At 52.7% G+C, this 18,096-nt stretch overlaps 1 protein-coding gene across 2 annotated transcripts in view; it reads left to right on the top strand.

Moving 5' to 3' along the window:
* MTCL2 (microtubule crosslinking factor 2) overlaps window positions 1-18,096 on the top strand; it is a 70,924-nt gene that overhangs the window by 2,345 nt on the left and 50,483 nt on the right. The window lies entirely within an intron of this gene.

Below are 18,096 nucleotides of genomic sequence, written 5' to 3'. Positions count from 1 at the left end.
AGTCTTCACCCAGGGCTTTCCTGGCTCGGGCCTGTCCCTGCCTGCCTTTTAGGGCGGGTCCGCATTTGAAAGCATGACATCTGGGAACATCCCCTTGGCTAGAGTCCGACTTCCGCGCCCAGTCTAACGGTCCTGCAGCCTGGGAGGATGGTGTCCTGGGAGAACCCGTTCACACCTCCCTAAATCCCAGGGTATTGTCTTCTGCCCAGTTTTGGATAGGCCCTGTATACACAGCAGTCCTATCGTGCCCCCCAGCAGTGCCCATCTCCTTTCCAATAAGAAGAGGGAAGCTGGCATCTGAAAGAGGCTTTTTCTCTGGGCATGTAGGGGACCTGAGAGCTTCCCAGGAAAGCAGGCATGACCGTCACCCTTTCAGTGCACATGAGGACCTACTGGATGCAGGCCAAGCTGTCTGCCCACTGAGGCAACTTGAGCGTCGGCCCAGCCCTCATATGTCGGTGTTGGCCTGGGAGATTGCCGGCTTCCTGGGTTCTCCCGCCACGGGCTGGGCACGGTTTGGAAGAGGCTGAAATGTTACCTGCTCTTATCAGTTGGTATCCTAGTACAATACTCGGAGCACCCCTGGCCAAGAGCCTCCGAGTTCATGGCACTCTGTTGATTTCTGTCTGCCTGGCAATACTTACCCTTGCAGTGTAGCTCTTCGGGCCAAAAGGGTTTCTCTGTCTTTAGAGTCTGTGAGGTCTTGCTTAACTATGTCTCTCCTTCTCCATCTCCCCCAGGATCTGCTACCCCACATGTGTTTAGTAACTGCTTGTACAATAGAAGGACAGAGTCTGTCTGAATCAGAATAACCTACCCTTTTAGCCTCTAACCTTTCCTCAGACCAGGCCTTAGTTTTCTCATCTGTTAATTGGGAGGGTAAGCCTTCCCAAAGCCCCCATTCAGTGTGGACAATCGGGGGCTCAGTCAGCTCCTGCAGTCTTCACAAGCCAGCTGTGAGGAGGCTATTAGGAGAGAGGAGGGAGATCAGCCAGAGAAGGCCTGGCCCTGCCCAGGTGGTACCTGACCTGCCTTGAGCTCCTCAATCCTGCCTCCTGGCCTCCATTGCTCCCCTGGCAAGGGAAGATGGGCTGTAGAACTTGACTTCATGGTCTCCCTCATCCACCCCCACCAGCTCCTGTTCATCCCAGGAAATTACCCGGCAGAGCTCTGGAGTCCTGCCCAGCCACCCATGATTGTTAGGATGGGAAACAGTTCCAGAAGGCTGGAGATTGAACCTGAGGCCTCACAGGGGCCAGGACCTGGCTGGGGACCACCCACTGCCTGGGTCAGGGCTCAGCCTCAGTTTCCCTCATTCATTCAGTGTTTCTGGCTTCACATGCAGGCCTCAGACCACTGTTATATCTGAAGAGTGTGCCTTCCTGGTTGTGTGATCTTGGGCAAGCCCCTTAATGTCTCTGGACCTCAGTCTCCCTGTTGTAAAAAGAGACATCACACATCTTCCAACCTTAAGGGTTCAATGAGTTATGTGCGCAAACACCCTGAGAGCTCCACCCTGAGTGGAGTGAGCCTCAGAGGAGGGTAATTTCCACCACTGTTATTCTCAAGTGGTACATGACACATTTCCGTGGGCGCTTACCATGTTCTCTGGCAGACTCCGTGGGGAAGGAATAGAGCCTCCTCCCCACCCAAAGTAGTCCTGGCCCCTCATTCATTCATTCACCAACTAGTTACTTAATACCTTCTGGGTACCAGGCACTAACACAGATCTGAGGATGAAGTGTCTGTTTTCATGGAGCTGTTGGTCCTAGTGGAGGAGACTGGAATTAGACAGTAGTCACACACTGCATCACACACTGCATCACACTAGGGATCGTCACGAGGGTGGGGAGGGACACGAGGGGGGACTGGGCGGCTTAGGGAGGCCAGGATGAGAGGGAGCCAGCTGAGTAAGGAGCTGGAGTGAGACCCTTCCAGGCTAAGCGAAGTAGGAGGAAACTTGTGGAATTCAGGGAACAGTTCTGAGCCTGGAGAGAGGGAGGAGATTGGATGGGAGAGGTGAGCAGGACAGGTTAATGCTGTGTCCACGTGAATCAGTCCCTGATCTTCTCTCCAGCTGCCAGCCTCACAGAGGCGAGGTGAAAGCCTAGAGACTGTGGATGTGGGCCGTAAATGTAGAGGCTATCACAGGAGTTGAGTTCTTTGTTTTGTTTTGTTTGGGGGGGCACGCTGTGCGGCATGCAAGATCTTAGTTCCCCGACCCAGGGATCAAAGCCGCATTTCCTGCAGTGAAAGTGCAGAGCCTTAACTACTGAACCGGCTGGGAAGTTCCAGGAGTTGTTTTATTAATTCTGGAGATGGGTAAACTGCAGTCACAACAGGGAGGGGACTTGCTCCAGGTCCCAGAGCCAGTTCTCCAGGCAGCAGGCTTGGAGTCAGAGTACCTTGTACTCTTGACATGTTTCCTGCCCCTCTGGGCCACTTTGCTTCCAAGATGCAGGAACCGAGTTACCAGGAGAGACTGCAGGTCCCCAGCATGTCCGCGGCAGGCCTGGTGCTGCCTGGCTTGAGTCCCTGGGAGCCCCGAGGGGCCTTTCTCAAGCTCACCTCCCAGTTGATGGAAGGCACTGGGACCTGTCGCCTGGGGAGGGCCTTGTGGATGATGATGGCAGATCTCCTGCGGCCTGAGGCTTGCTCTGGGGCCCCAGGGGGAAGGTGGAAACCTAGCAGTTCTCTCCCAGTGAGGAGCTGCTACAGAGAAGGCAGTGAGCTTGCTGTCACTTGAGTTATTCAGAGTTATTGAATGCTGGAGGTATTCGCCCGTTGGATAAAGACATAGGGCTTGTGGAAAACAGCTTGTAAACTGAACAAAATGTAGTGTTTGTGATTACTTGAGGAGGATTTAGGAAGAGGTTTATGTGAAGGCTGTAGCTGAAATTGCCTGACCTCAGGGTCCCTTCCAGCCAAGGAAGTGTGAAGGTTATTAACTTTAAAAAAAATGTAAACAAGACATTGAGGTATAGTTGCTTTACAAGGTTGTGTTAGTTTCTACTGCACAGCAAAGTGAATCAGCTATGTGTATACATATATCCCCTCTTTTTTCCCCTCCCATTTAGGTCACCACAGGACACTGAGTAGGGTTCCCTGTGCTATAATGGGAAGGTTCTCATTACTCGTCTATTTTTACATAGTATCAATAGTTTATATATGTCAATTCCAATCTCCCAATTCATCCCATCCCCTCCTTTTCCTCTTGGTATCTATGTTCTCTACCTTGAAGGTTATTGACTTTTAAGGGTCCAGGATTCAAAGAAGCAGACAGATTGACTGTTTGACCTTCAAAATCCTGGTGGTCTGAGGTCTTCCATTTCCCCATCACCACTAATTGTTGCCCGTGTACCATTAGGATATGCTGGGAACCACCCAGTGTGGACTGAAGAATCTGAGAGTTGGAACCCAAAGATCTGGCTTTGGACCTGACTGTCATTTACTGTGTGGCCATGAGTGAGTCACGTGGCTTCTCTGAGCTCTCTTTTGGTTTCATCTGTATAATGAAGATGATGAAACCTGCCTGGGCAGCCTCAGAGGACTGTTTACAGGGATCAAGGAGGTGTGAATAGACAAGAAAACATTTTGCAAGCAGTGAAATCCTGCTCCTTTTAGGGAATTACCATTATTGGTAATCAGTGAGCAGAGAGGATGTCTAGGTCTTCATTCTTTCTTTGGGGGTATGGCTGTGCCGGGTCTTTGTTGCTGTGCAGGTTTTATCTGGTTGCGAGGAGTAAGCCCATGCACCACAGCAATTCTCTAGCTGTGGTGCGAGGGCTTCTCATTGCGGTGGCTTCTCTTGTTGCAGAGCGCAGGCTCTAAGGCACAGGCTCAGTGGCTGTGGCGCATGGCCCTAGTTACTCTGGGGCGTATGGGAGTCTCCTGGACCAGGAATCGAACCCGTGTCTTCTGCATTAGCAGGCAGATTCTTTACCACTGAGCCATTAAGGAAGCCCTGCAGTCTTCATTCTTGATAGAGCTGGGAGAAGACAGGAGGGTGGATCCCCTTAGCTTTAAGATGTTAATAAATCAGGAGCTGCTCCAGGGAGGACAGGAAGGTGTGGGTCACATTCCACACTGTGTGGACTCCATGAAGCAAGCCCTCCCCACCTCCCTGGAGGTTCTACACGCGAGAGTTTGTGTGTGCGTGCTGTCACGTCAGTCATGTCCGATTCTGCGACCCTATGGACTATAGCCTGCCAGGCTCCTCTGTGCATGGGATTCTCCAGGCAAGAATCCTGGAATGGGTGGCCATGTCCTTCTCCAGGGGATCTTCTCTATCCAGTGATGGAACCCGTGTCTTCTATGTTGGCAAATGGGTTCTTTACCACTAGCGCCACCTGGGAGGTTGGAAGTACAGCCAGTTTTAGATGTCAGCCCAGAAGGCCCAGAGGAAGCATCTAATTCACTTCCAGTTCCCATTGGGTACAGTTGGGTAAATGGAGGCTCCAGCTCACACAGCCAGAATTCCAAACCTGGTTGGTCCAACCCTGTGAAAAGACTGTTCTTTTCACAGTCTGAGAGGAGCATGAGCTTGTGGTTGCTAACAACGGGTCTAGTGTGGGACATAGGTTGGTGAGAGGAATTCTGTTGTGTGCAGTGCCCTAGGCTAAGACTTGTTGGGAGAAAGTAGAAAATAACCTATGTTGGGGCTGAGGGCCTGGAGCCTGCAGGCACTGTGCGTGTGCTGGTGTGGGGGGGGGCACGTGCCTGCCTGAGTGTACATGGATATGTACCCCGCATCAGTGCAGAGTGAGATTGGGACCAGAGGTCTGAGACTGGAGGAAGTGATGGGGGGTTGGATCCAGCTTTAAGGGTTAGATAATGGTTAGGCTGGAATCCAGAGTGCTGGAATGTTAGAGCCCGCCTGGGGACCCCCCAACCACTGATTACTGGCCTTCTCTGGCTCTTGCGCACAACAGCTATCAGCTATGAGATCATTTCCAGAGTGCCAGGCCCTGAGTTAAGTAAGTCCTTTCCTCCTCACAGCAGTCCTATGTGGAGAGTTCTGACATCAGACCCACTTGACAGAGGAGGAAGCGGAGAGGTTATGTCACGCGCACAGCTGGTACGCGTGGGACCCTCATCAGACAACCCCAGGGAGCTCCCTTCCCCAGTCGTTCTTCCACCCTCTCCCATGCAGGAGGCAGCCCGTGCCTCCAAGTTTCAGAGAACAGGATTCTCGCCTGGTTCTGCCAGTTACAAGCTGTGTGAGATGCTCAATCTTTCTGAGTCTCTGTTTTCCCTTCTGAAGAATGGGAGATAAGCATATCTGCCCCTTTTCCAAGTGGGGACCCTTTTCCAAGTGACAGTGTAGATTTGTGTGCGTGCTAAGTCACTTCAGTCGTGTCCAACTCTTTGCGAACCTGTGGACTGTAGCCCGCCAGACTGCTCTGTCCATGCGATTCTCCAGGTAAGAATACTGGAGTGGTTTGCCATGCCCTCCTCCAGGGGAGCTTCCTGACCCAGGAATCAAACCCACGTGTCCCGCTGCTCCTGCATTGCCGGCAGACTCTTTGCCGCTGAGCCTCCGAGGAAGCCCGATACACATCTAGCACACAGTAAGCGCCAGTGCTTGTCCTGGTTGCCACCTTCCCCTTACTTGCTGCTTCAGGCATTCATTCATTCAACTTATATTTTCCGAATGCCTCCTGGATTCCAGGCCCCGTGCCAGGTGTCTGGGGCAGTAGCCAGCAAGCTGTGAAGCATTTCTCAGCTCCCGGGAGTTGTAGGGGGAAGGGTTCAATCTGCCTGTCACCGGGTTGGGGGAGAGGAGTGGTCATCGGTCAGCAAAGCTCCTGGTCAGTCCCTGTCTTGAGTCCCAGCCGTCTCCGAGGCAGCTGAGAGGTGGCCTGGAAGAAGCAACTCTGAGAACTGGGTCTTTAAGGATTTTCAGCCTGTCATGGGGGCAGGGAGAAGCTCCAGCGAGATGGAGAATGAGATGGAAAATGTGAGATGGCTGCTGCTGAGGCCTTAGGAGGACCACGAAGCTCCTAGGGCTCCCAGTATTCCTGGCAGAGGGGCTTGGCCTGTGTCCCTGGGCACACTCTCTCCTGCACACACACACTCACGAACCCATATTCACAGCGCATGCGCAGAGAACCACGCCCACTGACGCACGTCTCATGTACCCATTCAAGGACAGGCTTGTGCTCTCTGCTTTCCAGAAGCACACTTGCAGGTGTTTTAGAGAGGAGACCCACTCAGAGAAGTACACAGACCCATGCAAGACACACCACACGTGTTTCCTCACACCCCCCGTTACTGGACAGACACAACACAGACACACCATCTAGGAGACGGCAGGCTCAGAAACACACCCTCACACACCGCCAGACACCACACACCCTCACACACCGCCAGACACGTTTGGCCGCGTCCCAGAGATGGACAGACCCTGGAGACAGTGTCAGACATAGCGGAAGTACACGTGCGTATGCAGGCGCAGACTTGGTACACAAACCCACGCAGACTCATTACACACAGGTGCTGTCACCCGCAGAAATCCACAGACCCACCCCTGCCAGGCGGGCACAGACACCGCCCATCACCCAGACACCCCCACTGCATCTGCCACAAAGACAGCAAACAGCAGACCCAGGCTCACCGACCCGGGCTTGCACACCCGGGCTCACAGACACACACAGCCAGGAGACACATGTGAACAGACACACACACACACACACACACTCACACACACTGGCTGTGACATTGCAGCCACACAGAAACACAGGATATCCTGGCCCGTGTCTCCCTGGAGCTCATGTGTACAAACTACTGTTCTCAGCGCCTCCACGAGGCTTCCTTCCACTAGGCTGCTGAGAACAGTGAGGAGTGTGACGGGCTTGATTTTGCAACCTCTGGGATCTGGGTGCCCTGGAGCCTGACTGAGGCTGAATGGTTTGTAGGCAGATAAAGGGCTGGCAGGTCACCGAGGTGGAGAAACTGCATCAAAGGCCCTCAGGCCCCGGACACACGACACTTGGGCTGGGGCCCAGTGAGCCAAACGGAGCAATTGTCAGGCCTGCCTGTGGGAGAAATAGTGCCCAGGGGCACCTCCCTCCTAATCTCCTTGGAATTTCCTGCTTGCCCTCATCTACTGCCTCCTCCCCTAGCCCCTTTGCTGGGGGCTCTGGAGGACTGTACCATTCCTGTCCCTAATGAGTGCCTGATTCTGCCTGGGAAAAGGAGACTGGGATAGAGGAAGTTATGTGGGCACTCAGAGGAGGGGCCTGGAAGACTTCCTGGAGGAGGAGGCATTAGAGTTGAGGCGTTAGCCTTGAATGACAGCCTCTGTGTCCAGCTGCTGGGACTGTGCCTGGCACATCCTAGCAATTCAATAAATATTTGTTGCACGATTGAATGAAAAGCAGTGATCGGGGTCTGCAGGTGGGCTGCAGGCAGACTATGGGCTTAAAATAGAAGAGCTGAGGGGAGTGGTGGGTGGGGGCAGTGGTGAGGGGGAGATTGGGAAGGGGAGGTGGGCCCGCTCGGGAAGGGTACTGGGCACTGAGCTGACTGAGGCATTGTGAACGCCTTGCTGGCAGGGGCTGTGCTGACCTAGAGCAGGGCTAGGCACTGCCTCCTTTCCACGTGCCTTTAGCACGGAGCACAAGACCCAGGGGCCTCGGCAGGGACGTGGAGAGATTTCCACTTTGGGGATCAGGTCTGGGCCAAACCTTGCATTGTTGCCTCTTCCCTGTACATGAACCCTGTGTTCAAGGCCCCTCTTCAAGCCTCAGTCTTCCTGTCTGTAAGATGGGAACTTAGGGGGTCCAGTGATTAATAATCCTTGCAATGCGAGGGATACAGGTTTGAGCCCTGGTTGGGGAACTAAGATCCCGCATGCTGTGGGGCAACTGAGCCCATGCACTGTAGAGTCTATGCTCTCTATTAAGAGAAGCTCCCGGATCACAATGAAGACCCACTGTAGCAAAGAAAAAACAAAACAAAGGGAACTTAATTCCTTTCTTTCTTTCAGAGCACTTGGGAGGATTAATGGTCAGGTATACAGTACATTCAGCACCATCCTGGGCACAGCAGAAGGGAGGGAGCCCCACATGTGTATAGTGTCTGGGGCAGAAAGAGTTCTTCAGGGGAGGAGCTTGGCTGAGTTCTAAGCAGAGGCTTGACCAGCAGCCAAGATTATAACTAAGATCATTCCCCTGGGTGCCCCACAGGCGTGACCTCATATGCAGTCACATTCTCTTCCTTCTGGCGCCAGAAGGAACTGGGAACTGGGGTGGGGAAAGAGCCCAGAGACTTGGGTGTTCTGGGCCGGGCAGTCACTGGAGGAGCCCCACAGTTCAGCGGATGGTGCCGGCCTCCCTGAGGAATGGTGGGGAGTCGAAGAAGGTGGGAGCAATAAGCCAGCCTTTCCCTTCTTTGGGGTCCAAGGTGGTAGAGAGCACTGTGGTCTGGAGCCAAGCCCACTTGGGCTTGAAACCTTGTTCTGCCTTTTCTTCTGTGAGCTTTGCCTTTACAAGCCTCAGTCTCCTCATCTGTACAATGGATGGGCATGCTGATGGTGCTTGCCCTACGGTGTTGGCTGTGAGGATTAAATGTGAGAAAGAATGTATGTGAGGATTACCCAGGGCCTATAAGTTCTCAACAGCTCTGCACCCTCATCACTCGTTATCACCAGGCTTGGATCTGACTGCCTGTGAGCCCTGGGTTTTTGTTTTTAGTATTTATTTATTTATTTCATTATGTTGGGTTTTAGCTGCTGCACACGGGATCTGTTTTGTGGCATGTTTAATCTTTAGTTGCAGTCTGTGGGATCTAGTTCCCTGACCAAGGATGGAGCCCAGACCTCCTGCATTGGAACTGTGGAGTCTTCCACCCTGGACCACTGGGGAAGTCCCACGCCCTAGGTCCTTGATGACAGGGGTTGTGCCTGGCTCTGGGTGTGGGTCTTGGCATGGAGCAGGGACCTGGGAGGTGTGTGTGTGTGCAGCTGAAGTGCATTGTGAGTATCCCCAAACACATCTCTCCCTGCGCCGTCCACCCTTTTCCCTCCTGTCCCAAGTCAGGCCAGTGCTGCAGGCTCTCATCCAGAGATACCTCTTTGCTGATGGAGGGCCACCTTTGGGGATCCCACATTCTAGAAGTGGGGTGAAGAATCTCCCATTGCCTGTGCCTCAAAGAGAAGCTCAGACTCCAGAGAGTTTGGAGTTCTGTATCCAGGCTGGACCAGCTGTCTTTACGCTGGTTTTGCCCCAGATCCACATGAGTTCTTCGGGGTCAGGTACCTCGACCTCTCCCCTCCACACCCGTCCTGAGCCCTGCCCAAGTGCCTGGGTGGCCTGTGTGGTCCTGCTTTTCTCAGCCTCACCTCACCCCCACTCCACCCAAGTTCTGAGCGCTCTTTGCACCCAAGCCTCTCTCTGTCTTCTCTGCCACGGGGCCTTGTGTTGCAGTCCCTCTCGCCTCCGTTGGGTTCCTCCTCCACCTTCCTGTGTTCAGCTCCAGGCCAGGCTCCTGACTTAGACACCTAAGTGCTTCCTGTAGGCTCCTCTGGGGCATTTTCCTCTAAGTAATTACATTGTTAACTAGATAATTTCATCCCCCTTCCCCACGCTCTGCAGGAGGACACAGCTCTTACCCTGGTGGGACTTAACCCCTTCCTTTCATTGGTGTCTGTAAACTGAAGCTCAGCGAGGTTAAGGGGCTTGTCAGAGGTCATGCAGTCTGTAAGTGGCAAGAGGCAGAAAGTCTAGGGTCCCTGGTGCTCTTTGCTGGATGCTAAGCAGGGGGAATGGTGCGCGCGAAGATTTGGAGGTGTGCGATGCTGGAGTGTGCTGGTGCCTGGAGCCGCTCCCTTGACTCTCCAACCCCGCCTTCCCTCCCTGTACACCTTTGAGCGCTGTGCTCTCCCTGCTCAGATGTTTGGCTGCAGCCCGGAGACCGTTTGGGGGATGACTTTGAATTTTTTAAAAATTGTATTTATTTATCACTTATTTTGGCTGTCCGGGTCTTCGTTTCGGCACACAGGATCTTCAATCTTCATTGTGGCCTGTGGGATCTAGTTCCTGGACCCGGGGTCGAACCTGGGCCCCCTCCATTGGGAGCACGGAGTCTTAGCTACTGGACCACCAGAAAAGCCTCTGGGGAACGTTTTAAATACATCCAGATCCAAATGCTACTTTCCTTCCTGTCAACAGAGAAAGGACAGGAGGGACACTGTTGGGTGTCCCTGCTCTGAGCGCCCCCCAACCCAGAGGCATCAGGGGCTGCAGAGGTCTCACTGCTTTGGCTAGTGAGGCCTGGAACGGGACAGCAACAAGTCAGGCCTGGCCTTGGAGGTCAGCGTTTTCCAGGCATCTCCTCCCTCCTCAGCCCCCGCTGCCCATGCACGCCTGTGTGGACACACACACAGCTCCCCACCAGAGAGTGTCTGTAGTCTCACGCATAGAGCCAGGCCACATCTGAGAGGCTCACTCCTGATTGACTTTGGAGCCTTCTTCCTGACCCTTTGTTTCCTTATATGTAAAATGGGCATCTATAGAATAGCACTTGCCTCAAAGGAACTGTAATTGAGGTAACGGACATTCAGAGCTCAGCCTGGTGCTGGCACAGGATAAACCCTTGCATATATTAGCTGTTATTATTCTCACTACTGTCCCATCAGAGACACCGTCTAGTCTAGTTTACAGAGGTCAAACTGGACTCGAAACCTGCCATGCCATTTAACATGTGACCTTGAGGTGACCTCTCTGACCTCAGTCCCTCACCAGTCAGTGCTGAGGCGGGGATACAGTGAGATAACGTGTGTCGCCAGGCACAGGTGGTGTGCTCAGCAGCCCTGTGCCTGTGGGCGTTTATTGCTCTTGGAAAGGCAAGTCCAGGACTCTGTCTTCCATCACTGAGACCAGGCAGCCTCCATGCCAGTGGGAGGGGGCATTGTGTGGCATGGCCATGCCTGGCTGGGGTCCGGGCCCTCATTCTCCAGGACCTTTGACCCTGACTCCACTAAAGCTAGAGCCCAGCCTCCACACAAGGAGGCTAAGCTGGGAAATGGGAGCGCAGAGTCCCTCCTGGCTGGACTCCGGACAGTCTGGGGGACAGTGGGGTGTCCCAGGCCCCCTCTAGACTGCAGAGCCCCTGCCTGTGAAGGGATGGAGTCTCTGGGGCCCCCGGCCCCGCTAATGCTCCCGTAGTTCTTGGCTTTTGAGCTGGAAAGGAAGTGGAGCCGCACAGCCTCGGCCCTCCTTGGGGTCCAAGTGCGATGATCTCATCTGGAGCCTTGACAGACCCTGGAGGACGGGCAGAAGGGACAGCAGATGGCTGTCCTGGCCTCTCGGGGGGCTGGCAGCCCGCCCTCCTGGCCACTGCTGGCCCACCCTGCAGGTCAGCCCTTCCAGGCGGGGGTGAGTGGCCCGGCCAGAGCCAGGGTGGCAGATGGGCAAGCAGCCTGGGCTTTAGCCTGAGGGAGGGACCGTGGTGGCCAGGGTGGTGTGGAGAAGGCTGGCCAGGTGGAGGCTCCCAGGCCTCTGTGGAATGGTTGCCATCCCGCAGATCGAAGCTTCTGGATCCCTCAGCTCAGCTGTCATTCTTGCTGGGTCTGTTGCCCATTGGTGGGTCGGGTCCCTAGAACCTGGGAAGGAAGTGATAAATTTGGGTAAGGTTTGAAATTGAGTGAGGCTTCCCTGTGACTCAGATGGTAAAGAATCCACCTGTAATGAAGGAGACCTGGGTTGGATCCCTGAATTGGGAAGATCCCCTGGAGAAAAGAAGGGCAACCCACTTCAGTATTCTTGCCTGGAGAATTCCATGGACAAAGGAGCCTGGTGGGCTACAGTCCATGGGGTCACAAAGAGTCAGACATGACTGAGCGACTCACACTTTCACTTTTCTTTGAAACTGAGCAGCAGTGTAGTCAGGCTGGGACATATGTTACGCTCCATGAAAGAAAAACAGGGTTGAGATGGACGTGATGGGCCTAGAGGGGTCTGGAGGGCTTCTCTGAGGAGGTGGCCTTTAAGGGGACGCTTCAAGCAGGACGGGCAGCCAGTAGTGGGAGATGAAGGGGAGGGGAATCCAGGCAGAGGCCTAGAGGTGGGACAGGCGAGGTATCTTTTGGCCTCTGGGAAAAGGCCTGAGTGGCCGATAAGAGAAGGAGTTGGGAAGATGGAGATGGACAGGTTGGCAGGATCAGGCTTCTCTTTTGCTTTCAGGCCAGGTGATTTACATACAGTAAAATGAACTTTGGCAAGTGTATGGAGCTCTGTAACTACCACCAAAATCATTCCATTCCCCAGTGGCTCAGATGGTTAAGAATCCACCTGCAATGCAGGAGATGTGGGTTCAGTCCCTGAGTCAGAAGAGCCCCTGGAGAAGGAAATGGCAGCCCACTCTAGTATTCTTGCCTGGGGGAAATCCCACAGACAGAGGAGCCTGACCAGTCATAGTTCACAAAGAGTCAGACACGACTAAAGCGGCTGAGCTGCGCCAGCTCTCGCCCCCCGCCTGACATTCCCCCGTACCCCTTGGTGGCCAGGGCTTCCCTCCTCCAGCCCCTGGCAACCACTGATCTGTTTCCTGTCCCTATGATCTTGCCTGTTCCAGAATATCATGGAAATGGCTTCATACAGTCTATAGCCAACTGAGTCTGACTTCCTCCACTTAGCATAATGCCTTTGGGCTTCATCCGTGTGGTTGTGGTTGTGGGTATCAGCAGTTCCTTCCTTGTTATTGCTGAGTAGTTATATGGATGTACCACCGTTTAGCTCTTCACCAGTTGAGGGACATTTGGGCTGTTTCCAGAGTTTGATGATTGTTGAAGGATTTCACGTAGGAGAATTAACGGTTAAAAAAAAAAAATCACTCCATGTACTCAGTGGAGAACAGATTAGTGGGGAGTAGACCTGCCATCCTGGGGACTGAATCCAGTGATTTGGCGATGAATCTGGCTCACTGTGTGTGTGCTCAGTCGTGTCCGACTCTATGATCCCCCACCCCCTGACTCCTCTGTCCTTGGAATTTTCCAGGCAAGAATACTGGAGTGGGTTGCCGGTTACTACTCCAGGGGATCTTCCCAACCCAATGATCAAACCCCCATCTCCTGCAGCCCCTGTATTGACAGGTGGATTCTTTACCCACCTAGGAAGCCCATAGGTACTCAATAATTCATATAAAATGTCTGTGCCCTGAGGTAGCCAGGGAGGCTTCTTGGTGGAGGTGGTATTTGAGATGGAGGGGTGAGGAGGTTGGAGACAGATACAAAGAGGAAAGAGGCCCAGGCAGTGCAGAGTCCCCATGGGAGCTGGGTGGGCTGGGACCCCAGCTTCCTGCTCCTGCCCCAGCCTTGGTATCCCAGGGTTTCTAGAATGTGGTCTGCAGGGACCAGATCAGGATTCCCTGGGGATGCTGGGTGAGCAAGCACCTGCCGGGGCCCACCCTAGCCCCATGTGGGCTGGCGCTCTGGGGTAGGAGTTAGCCAGAGGACCTCAGCTCTGGAACAATCTCTTCCTTGTTGGCTGATAAGAGGCTACCCCCTCATGCATTCAGGAGCCTCCTGTTCCCCTGGCTCCTCCTGTCCCCTCTGGGCCAGCTGGGGGCTCTTCCACCTTTTGCTACCTGCTGTGTTTCTTTAAGGGGCTTCGTGTTGGTCCCTTGCACCTCCAACCCCATGAGCTGGGAGACCTCACCAGCTGCTTTCCCAGTCCAGTTCCATCAGACCCATGTATCTGGAGCCCCTCTGAATGTTCCAGTAGCCCCAAATATAACCCCTCCCTTCTGTCCTCATTGTGCAGAGATTAATCATCTTACATTCCAGTAGGTTTCCTGCTGAAAGTATTTTTTCCTGGAACATTTTGTGTTTTTTTTGGCCATGCCACACAGTTTGCAGAATCTTAGTTCCCTGACCAGGTATCAAACCCCCACCCACCACAGTGAAAGCCCCAAGTCCTAACCACCAGACTGCCAGGGAATCCCCTTTTCTGGAATATTTTAAATGTGGCTTGAAATCAGAGCTCTTCTTCTCCAGCTTTATGCCCCGATGGTGGAGAGTGGGGGTCTGGGGTCACTACCCAGACCCTACAGATGAGGCAGCTCCAGAGGAAACACAGATTCCGTTTTATTTTGTGCTGTGTCTCCCTTTAGTCTCTCTGCTGAGAGTAATTTTCAGAATAGTGTTTCTAAATGTTTAAAACGAAATGTAAAGGAAAGCAAGCATATGGAAATATAATTATCAAAGTATATATTTAAATGATGACATAGTAATAGGTGTGCTTATTAACTCATAAGATCTGGAAATAGGTCTACTAACACTGTAATTTCAAAGTACTGATGAGTGCAAAGGATATTTTGACATTTCTGCAACAACTGTTACATGCTATGAAAATCTATGTGGTTTCTTTTGGTGCCAAAGCCGTAAGTACTGCTGATACAACTGTGATATGTCCAGAATAGAAGGAAATGTTAATTTTTAGTGAGTGTTAGTGAAAAATAAAGGTGTGATTTTTTTCCCCCTTACCACTGAAGTTCATGGGCTCCCTGCATCCTGGTGCAGATGAGAGAGCCTGGGTCCTGCTTGGCGATGTCTCTGGGTGACCTTGGGCAGAGCCCACATCCCTCTGCTCCTCCGCGGTTCTTTGCCCCTAGAGCAAGACGGGGATTCCTGTGCTGCCTGGCCGTGGGGCTTCTGTGAGGACCCACGAGATGAGTCACGTGGAATGTCTTTGTAAACTGTGACGCCCCGTGCTGCCATGCAATGCCACGCTATTATTAGCGGTCGTGTGAGCTCATGTTTGGCCCTCTAGCCCAGCGTGGACCGAGAGACTTTTCCTGGCCAATTCCCCCAGGGTTCCTGGGAATCAGTCCGTTTTGGGGAACTGGCCTGCCTCTGAGAGGCTGCTTCCTGCAGGCTGACCTCATGGGTCATTAGGGAGTGTGGTGGGGATAGACTGAAATGTACTTGTGGGCAGGGTGTGTGTGGGGAGCAGACCCTGCCCATCCTCCTAGGTGGCATGGGGGTCTGAGGCCAGTGCTGGAGCAGCCTAGGCTCTCCCTCTTTTAAAAAGAATTAGCTAATTAATATGGCTGCATCAGATCTTAGTTGGGGCACATGGGCTTTGTTGCTGCACAGCATGTGCATCTTAGTTCCACGACTAGGGATTGAACCCACATCCCCTGCATTGCAAGGAAGATTCTTAGTCCCTCTGGGAAACTTCTGAGCCTCAGTTTCCTCATCTGCAAAGTGGGAACATTTCCCCTACCTACCTCACAGGGCTGGTAAGGTCAGACTGTTGCGCATGTACTCTGCTTGGATTGGGCCTAGTAATCAGTGAGCTGTTTTTTATTTGAGGGCATGTCTGGACATGGGGGGCTGAAGATTTTATGGCAGAGGAAGGGCTGTGAGCCCTGTGAGGAGGAGACCTGGGGAGAGGCAGGGCTGGATTCCAGGGTAAGAAGTGTGAACCTAACATAGAAACCAGCAAGAATCAGGGAGGAGAGAGAAAGCTACCTATTTTTTCTTTTTTTTCAAGTTTTTCCTAATAAACAGGTGTTACCTCTATGAAAGTGAAAGTGTTAAGTCACTCAGTCATGTCCGACTCTTTGTGACCCCATGAACTGTCCGTGGAATTCTCCAGGCAAGAATACTGGAGTGGGTTGGGTTGCCATTCCCTTCTCCAGGGGATCTTCCCCACCCAGGGATCAAACTCAGGTCTCCTGCATTGTAGGCAGATACTTCACTATCTGAGCTACCAGGGAAGCCCATTACCTCTATAATCAGAGCAAAATTTTTTTTTTTTTTTTTTTTGCTGCACCGCACACTTTGCGGAATCTTAGTTCCCTGACCAGGGATCGAACTTGTGCCCCCTGCAGTGGAAGCAAGCAGTCTTAACCACTGGACTTCCAGGGAAGTCCTTCCTCAGCTTCTTTAGTCTGGCATTTCTGACAGGGGGTTGAGAATCAGGGGCCCCCAGGCTCTGAGGTAGGCACCTTTGGGCAGTGTGGCCGTTTTCTGTCTACCGTGGGGGATGAGGTTTGGGTTTCCCCACTGATACGGGGCGGGGGGTAGTCTCTGACAACCTTACTGAGTAGCCACAGGGCAGGCAGAGTCCAGTGGAGTTTGGCCCCTCTCTCCCCATTTCCGTGCTTTTGGGGTGAGGGGCTCAACCGGGTCACTGAGCTGTCTTTGAAGGGAAGGCTGAGCTCCCCACCCCCCTGGCGATTCCCTACCAGCTCCCTCCATTGGATCAGACAGCCCCTGGATGCAGGAGTCCCGGGGGGTGGAGCAGCTCCATGAGGGCTAAGGACCTCCGAGGAAAGCAGAGTTCTGCTCTTTGCCCCCTCCTCACGTCCCAGAAGCCTCTTCCCAGCCCCCACCTCAGACCCTGAAAGCTTAACCCCGGCCTATGTCCCGCCTTCACCAGCTTCTGCTGCCCACATCCCAGCAGACCCAGCCATGCGGCCCACAAACCAGCCTTTGTGGACTCACCCTCTCCTGTGGACCGTGCCAGGAGGGGCTGACTGCATTCTGCCTGCAGCTGGGACAAACCCCCATGGGCCCTGGGCCCCCCTTGGCTACCACGGAGAGATGGAGCTGGCATGAAAGCAACATCCTGCATTTTCAGAAATGGACTGTGGTGAAGGGCGGGCCTGGAGAGGCAGCTGCTCGTGTGAGAAAGACCATTCATTCATTCATTCACTTCTTCAATAGATGCTTACTGAGACCCTGTTCTCTGCCAGGCTCTGGGTTGGGGGAGCTTGTGTGCTGAGACACAGGACTCTTGCCCATTTAGGGAAAAAGACTGTAAGGAAACACCCTGCCTTAGGGTCACTCAGGGACCCCCATTTCCAGGGTTTCTGATTCAGTAGGTCTTGGTGAGGGTGTAAGAATTTCAAAGTTCCCTGATGTAGCCAACACTGCTGGTCCAGGGACCACACTTTGAGAAGCACTGTGATTCAGGACCAGGTGGAAGAATTTTGAGTGGTTTGTAGCCTCTTTATTTTCTAAACTATTTCTGTGGTCATCATTTACTTTCATCAATAGAAAAATCAGTTATTTAAAAGGTTATTTTTTAAGTGGTCCTGCAAAATTGACTTCAGTGCACTGGATGTGGTCCTGTGATGAGAGGTGTCACCTCTTATGATCTAAACGTCACACATCTTTTTTAAAAAATCTCATTTATCTTTAATATTCTTTATTTATTTGGCTGAATGGCATCTTCGTGGCAGCATGTGGGATCTTTGTCGAGTCATGTGGGATGTCTCGTTGTGGTGCACGGGCTCCAAAGTGTGCAGGCTCAGTAGTTACGGCACGTGGGCTTAGTTGCTCCTCAGGGATCCTAGTTCCCTGACCAGGAGTTGAACCCACATCCTCTGCATTGCAAGGAGGATTCTTAACCCACTGGACCACCAGGGAAATCCCTAAATGTCATACATCTTTTAATGCAGCCGAGCATCATTAGTCCTGCACTTCCCTTTGGCTCTTCCTGAGCTTGGGGTCCACTCAGACCCCCACTTCCTCCTCATCAACATGTTCTATAAATGGTATGGTGAGGATTTGAACACAGGCCCATCTGGAGGCTGGTTTAGCTTGGATTTAGCCAACTGGCCCACACTTCCTGAGTGCCGTTTCCTTTATGCTTCCTTAATCTTGCCAGCTGAAATGCATGTGGACCCCTCACTTCCTCATTTCTTTAACTGGTGTGATCATTGACTGGGCCACTTCCTCCTTCTCCACGGATTAGTTATCTATTTTATATATAGTAGTTCAGTTTCTCTTTTTAGTCTACAGTCTTATTTAATGCGTTCAGCCACACGAAAGGTAGATCCTTTTCTTTGTGATTCGTTCACATCTGCTATTAGACATAGTGATCATTGGTTTCTTCTCCCGGGTCTCCCCGCTGCTACACTTTGTCTAATGATTGCTGCAGGTTGGTGTGTCTCCTTATGGTTGTTTGCCTAACCAGACATGACACTGTACACTCAGGATGTTGGGCCCTATGCTGGGTGTGGGGGATACAGCAAGGAGTGAGATAGACATGGGGAAACCCCCCGACCCTGCCCCTGGCACTCACAGTGTCTCTGGGAGATAGACTGTTAAATGAAGAATTACTGATGTGTTCATGTGGACAA

This window comes from Ovis canadensis, chromosome 13 (genome assembly GCF_042477335.2).
Source record: "Ovis canadensis isolate MfBH-ARS-UI-01 breed Bighorn chromosome 13, ARS-UI_OviCan_v2, whole genome shotgun sequence".
NCBI lineage: Eukaryota > Metazoa > Chordata > Mammalia > Artiodactyla > Bovidae > Ovis > Ovis canadensis.
The sequence above is the reverse complement of the archived record's forward strand: the minus strand, read 5'-3'. Positions and strand labels throughout refer to the sequence as shown.